Genomic DNA, 9,969 nt, shown 5'->3' on the forward strand with positions numbered 1-9,969 from the left:
GACAGAGAGTATTGTAAAGTCAATTATAGTAAATGCAGTTAGGTTAAAATGTAATACCTCATTTTTTTCCCTCAAATTTGACCTATTTTAACATTGTTTTAGTTTTTAATGTTTTCTGTGCTCTCTTTAATTTTTTCCTATGTTTTGTTTAATTATTGTTGAGGTTTTTGTTTGCTTCCTCTTTGTATTTTGTATAATTTTCCATATATGAACTCAAGGATAAGTAAATGTATAGAAACAGTAACTGGATAGGGGCATGACAGGAAAGGGTAGAGGGCAATGAGGTACTAACAATGATTAGGAAAAGGAAATGTTTTGAAAAAAGATTGTGGTGATGACTGCATAAATCTTAATATGATTGAACAATTAAACTATATGATGTGTGAAGTATATGCCAATAAAATGATTTTAAAGGAAGAAAATGGCACAATTAAGAGACACTGGTAAGTCCCAAGTCCATTGGACAGCTATCAGGATGGAGATTTATCTTGACTCACCTAGTAATAATGACGGATGAACCCAAAATTGACATGTCAGAGAGCAGGCTGCTGGCTTACAGGACAGGTTACAAAACCACACACACACACACACACACACACACACCCCAATAAAGCCTAGTGCCATGGGTTTGACTGTGACTCACAGTGACATTACGCAGAGTTTCTGAGGTTGTGAATCTCTAGAGAAGTAGACGACCACATTTGTACTGTGGAGCAGCTGGAGGAGGCTGAACGACTGATGTTGGCAGTCCTCTGCTTACCTCTAGAGGCTAAGGACTCCCAAAGTCAGTAGGCAATACAGCAAGCTTCTGGCTCAATCCCAACAATTGGAAGTCAAATGATGGAAGTCAGATGCAGGGTTCAGAACAAGTAAAACACTAGAGCGCTTTTCCAGGGTGCTGGCATATATTTGCTGTAGGCCCCATGCCCAAGAAGACCCCCATTGATAACATAAGGGCTGTGACTGAATGAAAAGCAAGCGTAGCACTGCCCCATTAACCCTGATATCAGATAAGGACGATGGCCTGCGTGCGAATGGTCTACCCCAATCTAATCCAGTCATGTCAGACCAAGGCTGATTGTATCAGATTATATCACAGGGGTGATGAGACCATTGCATAACTGCCAAGTTGCATTAGTACGTCACTGCCAATCCAGAGAATCGTGACAGCCAATTTGACATACAACCTTAACTATCACAATGGATAACTGAGTAAGATGTGTAAACAGACCCAGAAATGCCATGCATTACTTCTACCCACATTCCATTGACCCAAATCTAATTCACTAACTGTAAGTCTTCCTCTGTTTCCAGAAAGAGGACTATGAAAACAGAATTTGAAAAACAGTAGACTCTTTTTGTAACAGGTTCATATTGTGAGCATTAGTTAAAACAACAACAACACTGTTCTCCAATGTGTTGGTAAGTATGTTTACTGAGTAGTGGTGGGAGGGACTGAAACTAGGGATCGAGGAAGAGAAGGTGCCAGCACTGGCTTAGATGCATACCACAGTTAGAACTTGAAATGGAGGGGAAATGGCCAAGTCCTCCTTGAAGGATGCCTAATACTGATTTTGCCTTGTAGAGTTATAAAAATAATGTATTTTAAAAATGCTATTCATTTTTAAGAGGACAGGCTATAAAATTTCAACATGCTCCTAATTTTAGCAAATACATACATAAAGAAAAAGAAGAAAGACCAAATTAATGCCATATTTTCTCTTTTGGTAAGATCATTGTAATCCCAAACTGGATAGGAGCCACCATCTACCTGTCTGTGAATTTGTAAGAGTGTAGATCCTTGTATGTTGGTATGATGCTAGAAGCTATGCATCCAGTATTTCAAGTACCAGTAGGGTCATCCATGGTGAAAAAATTTCAGCAGAACTTCCAGAATAAGAACAGAGTCTCAAGCCCTACTTCCAAAAATTAGCTAGTGAAAATGTATGGATCATAACAGAATATTGCTGGATGTAGTGTGACAGGTTGAGTCTCCTAGGTTAGAAGGCTCTACAGAATAATTGTAGCATTGGCCTTAACTATACTAACCACAAGGTAGATGTCACAAGAGCAAGGAAAATGACCTTCTGTTATAAACAAGGTCCCTACGAGCTGGTGTCAGATAGCAACTAAAAGAAACAACAACTATTATACATTCCTCCTTAACAGAGGAAAAGAAAACAGTGATGTGCTAGAAAAGTGTACCATATAATGGGAATTCCAGAGTAAATATAACTAAAAACAGATAAAATTAGGGTCAAAACAGTCCGCATATGCCCTTCAGTGAACAGAGCAACTCAGCAAAGAATATTTTAAAAAGGAACACATGCACTTAGAAATCAGGGACCTGCAAAGAATTGAAAATCAGAACTAACATAATTGGGAGCATAACTTGGACAGCCTTCTCCTAACCTCCGTCATTGTTAAGTTATTGAAGAAATGGAAGCCGGATTTTGACAAGGGAAACTAGCTGTTCCAAGGGGCAGGATGACACGTACAATGCCCCAGAGGCAGGAGAGCAAAGGGTAAAGGGGCCCATACCTCTGTTTCCAGGAGGAGTTACAAACACATTTGGACAGTGTCTAACTGTTCAAAAAAACCAAATTTGCCTTCTTCATTAGGTAAGAAGTCAGGTGGCATGGACTTCTGAGCTCCAACTAAAATGTAACAACCAACGTACGTATGTAAGTTCATATTTGATCCCAAAACTGATCTGACACATACTGGGAGCCTTGTCGGGGCAAAGCAAGACTCTAGAGTTTGCCAATTAAAGAAACTAGGGGAGTGAATTTTCTCGTTCATGCTCGGTTTCTAATGAAGTTCAATTTATGCATTGCAAAAAAGAAAGTATATATTGGCTTGCTATTTCCGAAGTTCTCACTCGATGTAACTTGTGAATTAGAGAATGTTTATATTCCAAAAAGTTTAAAATGATAGACATAACCTCATCCAATGAAAGTGTATGTTCAATCTCGTTCTCAGCCAGCAATATTTTTTACAGAGCAAAATAATATATTTCAGAACCACTATTGTTTAGCTATTCTGGATTTTTAAGCGCTGCGTTAGGAGTTACCTTGTAGCAGAATAGATGGCAATCCAATCACTTAAAAGATGGTAGATTCTGAAAGAAAGAAAAAAATATGCTGTAGACTCTAAAATTAGTTTACTATAAGCTTCCAATCCCAAAAGTCTAGCTATCTAGCATTTTATTTTTCAAAGAGGATATTCTGGAAACAGTTCAACTTTGCATAGCATTTTCAGTGGACTGTTAAAATACTTCTTGAATAAAAGTATTGCTGTTCTTACAAAATTATTTTTTTAGCATTTTCTTCTTTCCCCCTCCGCTATCTGAATTTATATCTCTTTCCCCCAAACTCATGATTAAGTAGAAGTCATTTCTTTTCTATCAAGGATGTGTAAACAGGATGCAAAGTTTTCAGGCTTGTTTTGTGTTCAGCTTTGAAATGCAAAGAGCTTTGTTTTCATGTATGTGTATTTTATTTCCTTTGGAATTGACATTTGTTCTTGCATCTACATGTGATGATGTAAATCAGAGCTGACACTGAGTGCTGTCTGAGCTCGTGCTTGTTCCTGGTATTTCTGCATCCCCTCCACAGATTCCAGAACATTCTATGTTGTTAAATTAATCATTATTATACCAAGTGACTAAACATTGTTACAGTTTACCTGTAAAGCAGTTAAGGTACAGATAGACAAGAAGCATGATGATTCAGGCTAAAACAGAACTCCAGACTTTCAGACACATCGGAATGTGGAATTGTGTGTTATGTGGAGGCTCAGTTACATGGTAAAAATGGAGCATTCTTTACAATGCACATAAAACACAGTACATAAGATAGTATTGTAGAGACCAACAGAATGCCTTTCAGAACCCAGTACAGTGTGTCCCTCTAGATTTGGAAGAGAACTAACGTTTATTTAATAAAACACCTGATGAAGTTTTGGCTTGCATTTGTGATCGATGTTGTACCAAAAAATGTACACCTTTATCTACTAGATACAGTCAATATGTTGAGCTGCTCAGACTATCAGAGGTTTCCAGAAGTACCAGAGTCCAGTCTCCCTTTAAAATGCACCCAGAGACAGGCTCTCTCTATAGCAATGATACTGAGGAAATGAAGAGCTGTCCCAACTTACTGTGATCCTATAGAACAAACGGATAGCATTTCCCCACAGGCTTTCTATGGCGATACATTGTATAGAAACAAACTTGCACATCTTCCTCCTATATAGTGGGTGAACTAAACTCACTAGAGTCAAGTCCATTCTGGGCCATAGCAACATTACAGGGCAGAGTGGGACTGCCTCTATGGGTTTCCAATACTACAAATCTTTGTAGGAGCCGGCGAGCTGATCTTCCTCCTGCAGAGTGAATGGTGGGTTGGAACGGCTGGCTTGCAGTTAGCAGTTTAATGCATAATCCACTAAACCACCAGAGATCCTGATGTAGTGGCTCACAGGATCAAGTGTCAAGCTTCCAGTTAGGAGCCATTTTGACTATTGTGCCATCAGAATCTTGGAGATTGTTAACTTGTGCTTAATTCATTTCTTTCTCTTTGCCTTCTTTCCACTGACTTCCCTTTTCTCTCCCCTCTCTTTTTGAATTAAAAACAAAACCAAAAAGGTCCATTGTGCTCATTTCCCAGAGTCATAGCAGAACTATGTCCATAAGGTCTCCAGTGATTGTGATCTTTCAAAGTAGATCACCAGATCATTCTTCTAAGGTGCTCCTTAGTGGATTTGAACTATCAACCTTTTGGTTAGAAGCCATTAGTAACACCCATGAACTTCTATGGCTTCCTTATACCCCTAACATGTCTCCTCTTCCATCTGTGTAGAAGCTGTGAAATTGAATGTTTATACAATAATTATAGAATGCATTTCCATTGTGCTGCAGAGAGATGTGCTTTGTCAGGCCAATATTACTATTCAGATCACAGAACAAAAGACACATTTTTTTCCAGCTAGAACAGAATTAGAGATAACCCTGTGAAGTGGCTTCCAAATTATATTTTAGCAGTGGAATCTTTGGTTTAAAGAAAATTCTACAAGGACTCACAATATATAAAACGGATTAAAGTCAAGCTGCTCTTTGAAACAAAGCAGTTAGGAGAGCCCTGTCCCCATATCCTCATCATCCCTTCTGCCTTTGAAAATCCTGGAGCCTCTCAAAAAAACAATTTAAAACCTTTATCTGATACTATCCCTTATCTCTGGGCCAGAAAGATCAAATACCTTGTCCCAGATTATGTATATTCTAAATTATAAGCATGCAACTCCATCTCAGACTGCTAGATCTGAGAAGTGTAGGCAATTTTGTACTTATTTTAATAAACGGCGATTCAGTGGTGAAGAAAACAAAGAATGACCTTGATTGAGGGGTGGGATCGTTATGTAAATTTAATAGACATTTGTTATTTACATGCTCCGTAGGGACCCGGGTGGCATGGCGGTTGTGCATTGGGCTGCTAACTGCAAGGTCAGCAGTTGCAAATTGCCAGCTTTCTCCATGTGAGAAAGAGGGGGGTTTCTACTCCTGTAAAGAGAGACAGCCACAGAGGCACTTCTACCCTGTCCTATTGGGTCACCGTGAGTCAGCATTGCCTCGATGGCAGTGAGTTTGCAAAGTTTTGAGGTAACCAGCAAGGAGTGTTGGTGGCATAGTGGGTGATACACTGGTCTGCTCTCCACAAGCTCAGCAGTTTGAGATTCTCACCTGCTCCATGGGAAAAAAGACTAGGCTTTTTACTCCCATAGCTCCTGGGAAACCCACAAGGGAAGTTCTACTCGGGCCTACAGGGTCTCTATTAGTCAGAATCAGCTTGATGGCAGTGATTTGAGGCAACAAGCAGGTGCCTTATAAAAAGAAAGATCCAGTCTCTCAAATAATCTAAAGTCTAATAGGCAGAAGCGCAGGCAACACAATGTAGGAAAACGAAACTGGAGTTTGGGGAATTTGAAATACACAAAGAGCCTTCACTCTTCCCTAGCAAAAACCAGTGTGGTGCAGCCATCAACGGTTGAGGAAGAATGGTGGGCAGAGATTGGATAGGTAGAAAGGACCAAGTAGCAATGCATCTTGTGAGGAATTAGGACATGTTTGAGAATTCGAAGTAATAAAATATTATCCACAGAGGAGAGAAATAATTTTCCAGTGATCAAATCAGGGATGTGCATTTGGAGATGAGTGAGGGAAGAGGGCCAGGGTCATGCGCTGGGTGTGTTGGATAAAGGTATGTGATAAAAATAGGGACCAAGCTGCCACTTGGACCGTGGGCTAGATGGTTATCAGCCCCTGGGATGTAGACTCAAAGGAGAGATCAGACTTCAGCTTGTCAGAAAAAGGCTGATTGTTTTGATGTGGGATCTATTCCATGTTTTATTTTCCTAGGGCTTGCATAACACAGCAACACAATGTAGGTGGCTTTAAAGAACACAAGTTTACTTTTTCATGGTTCTGGTCTAGAAATCTGAAGTCTGGGCTGGGCAGGGTTCTGCTGGATTTCTGTGTGCTCTAGGGGACAGTCCTGCCTTGTCTCTTTCAGGTTTTGATAGCCCTGGACATATTTCGGAGGTCGTGACTTATCAGTGGATACTTGCACGTTGTTTTCCACCTGTGTACAAGACAGGTTTGTTCTTTTTTTAAAACGCTACTCAAAACACATTAGGATTAGTATCCACTCTATCTTGATATGACCTCTTTTGATTTGATTGACAGCAAAAGTCAAACCCTATTTCCAAACAGGTCACATTCACGGGTTAGGACTTCAACTAATCTTTTCAGGACCCCCAATTCAAGCCATCACACTGAGTTTGAGATCCTTTGAGGGACTGTTATCAAAACCTTCCATGTTTTTAGATAAGACACTGAGAAAAGACATTGAATGGGAGATATATATTTGAGAGGAGTGGGGAGGGAAATGCCAACTTGTATGCAAGAACTGAAGGCTTGGAAACTTTGCAAAGAGACCACATGCGGTGGTGCCCTCAGAAACTCCAACACAAATTAAGGGGTAGAGATTGCAAAGAAGACTGAAAAGCGACCTGTGTCAACGTCTCCAGAAAGAAAACTCCATGGAGAAAAAATGCAAAGAGAACTGCACAGGAGTGAGCACCTGTGCCAAACTCAGAGAGGCCACATAAGACAAGCATTAACATTGCAGGCAGTATTTGGGCATTGAAGGTTGCTTTTGATCTTTGCGGGGCAGTTGGGTAGAGAGCAACAGCAGGTAAAGTCTAGCTCTAATTGAGGAAGTAAAATAAAGTAAAAAGAGGAGATATTTATTGCCTATTCATTCAAGAAACTCTCCTAAGAGAGGGATGAGAAAATACAGATTTTTAAAATCCGAGAGAGAAATGCAAAGAAGAGCACAGTCCAAAGGAAGTTAAGGGAGGAATCTTGAACCTAGGAAGCGATGATCTTCTTGAGCAAATAGAAGATGACCACACATTGTGGGGTGCAGCCTAAAAGGGTTTTCCCTAGGAAGCTAAATGTGTTGGAAATGAAAGAAGAAGTGACCATGATAACGCTTCAGGGTTGGGTTGCGTTTGGAAAAGGCTCTGAACGCAGTGGTAAGGGCAGGACAGGTCCCGAGAAGGACGTACACAATTGCCCAGCTGAGCGTAGAATCGTGAGTTTCTGGTTCCAATAGTTTTCTGCAGATGCCCATCCTCAGTCCTCCTCCTCGGGGCTGGGAAAAGTGACAGTGATGTGAGGAGGAGGAGCAACAGCATGTCGAAGTGATGAAGGACCTTGGAGCGGACAAGGGGAAAATAGATATTCTGAAAGCTCTTAAAGACACTAAAACGTTCCAGCTCCCTCATGAAGATTTAATCGTCTATCTCTTAATTATCTTCTGTCTTCCTATGCCCTTTGGGCAAAGATGGGTCTAATTTCTCCTCTTGCTACCAACAGCACACTCCTACTACTTTGTACTATCATTAAACCCGACTTCCGGTGGTTTTTTTCTGCATCATTAGGACAGACCCTTCTGCCTGCAGATGACTCTTCTTACAGATGACTGTGTAGGTGAGGACGGTATACACTCTGGTGAGATTAGGGTATGTACTTCATGGCCTACACTCCCTAGCTAGGTATAATAAAAATTTCTTTCCAAAGATCCAAAAAGGGAGGAGCTATTGCTTCACAGAGGAGTGTGCTCCTGCAGCTGAAATTGCTGCAAACTAAGGGGAAATCAAATTAAACCATTTTCCTCCCACCCTTTCTCTACCTACTTAGAAATCATTAGTCCAAATGAGACGTAGTCCAGCAATAGTGATTCAGTCAAAACAACCACATCCATCTCAGTGAACCATTTCACTAGTTTGGATATTCTATTGGCTGCTAATTAACAGTGACAAACATTAATGGCCCCAGCAGCAGGGTCAACACAGCATTAGTAGTGCCTTAGCGCAGACAGAAGTGATAGATAGGCTTTCTCCAGTCCCAAGAAAGGAGAGGTGAAACGGAAGTTACTTGATGAGCAGAGATCAGTTGGCACTCGCCTCTCAAAAGCATAAGCCATCCTGAAGCAGACTGAAGGAGAAAGTGCCACAGGAACGAGAGGGTTTGCTCTTGGTGATGTTATGTTTAATTTAGTGGAATGTGAACTTGACATTGCTATTGTTAAGTGCGGTTCAAATCGGTTCAGACTCATGGCAACACTATGCACAACATAATAAAACACTGCCCAGTTCAGCACCATCTGCTCAATGGTTATGTTATCAATGCATTATTGAAGCCACTCTGGCAGCGCATCTCACAGAGACTTCCTCTTTTTTGCTGACCCTACTTGCTTCCAAGTAGGATGTCTTTCTCCAGGGATTGGTCTCTCCCGATAAGGAGCCCGATCCTGTAGGGTAGCTAAGAGTCATTACCAACTCAACGGCACTGACTTTGTTCCATCTTGTTTTACGCTCCGGATCACATGCGCAATGCACTTGAGAAGAAGCCCTCTTAGCTTAGAAGGGACATCCGGGTTGAAGTTCCTCTGAATTCTTCGTCTAGAACAAAGTCCCGGCGAGCTGTATCACCTGAAAGTAGGAGGTGGAGTGGTAGGCTTTTATTCGGAAGCCTTTCCTCCAGTCTCTAGGTTGGCTTCTCTTGAAAAACAAGTAAAACATTATTTTTTCCCAGGCATGTTGCCTGAGTGATGGCAGAATCAGCAGTTTACAAGTCTTCCTTAAAATAGATCCTCTTCTCCCCTGCCAGAGGGAGGACCCTAGGTAAGCATCTGGTGACTGAAAAAATGTTTGCAGTCCAAGTCCACCAAAAGGTGCCTTGGAAGAAAGGCCTGGTGGTGATCCACTTCCAAAATAGAAACCTCATTGTGTAGGCTCCACTGGGAGTCAGAGAGTGTTGCCATTAATTCAAATGGATTCAATGGCAACCAGTAGGCTACCAGTGTCCCTCCTCAGTCCTTCAAGAGTCCCTGTAGTAGCAGTCTTTGGTTAATAACAAATCTATGTTTGTGTCCCCCGCCTTTACATGGCTCTTGGCAAATGGGTCAGCTGGAAAACTCACTGCCACTGAGTTGACGCTGACTGATAGCGAACCAATAGGGTAAGCTAGAACTGCCCAAGTGGGTTTTTGAGGCTGTAACACTTAATGGCAATAGAAAAGCTCATATTTTTCTTCCATAGAGCACTGGTGGTTTTGAACTGCTGACCCTGTGGCTTAAAGGTCCAAGGTGTAACCACTAGGCCTCCTGTGCTCCATGGCAAACAACCAGTGCCCATTAAATATTGTCCATCAAATAAGTCAAGCTGCCTCCCATTGCTAGCCACTTTGCCCCACTAGTCGAGCAGATGAGTGTTTGCACCTATCCCAAAGGAAAACCCTGAGAGGCCCAAAGACGAATTTGTTTGGGTAGGGGTGGGAGGGGGCAGTGGGTGTAGTTGTGGGGTGTTCAGGAAGAACTGGTAAGAAATGAGAGGGGAGTTGTGGGT

The sequence above is a fragment of the Echinops telfairi genome, unplaced genomic scaffold (assembly GCF_000313985.2).
Source record: "Echinops telfairi isolate 266 unplaced genomic scaffold, ASM31398v2 ScPeMD7_18;HRSCAF=68, whole genome shotgun sequence".
Taxonomy (NCBI): Eukaryota; Metazoa; Chordata; class Mammalia; order Afrosoricida; family Tenrecidae; genus Echinops; species Echinops telfairi.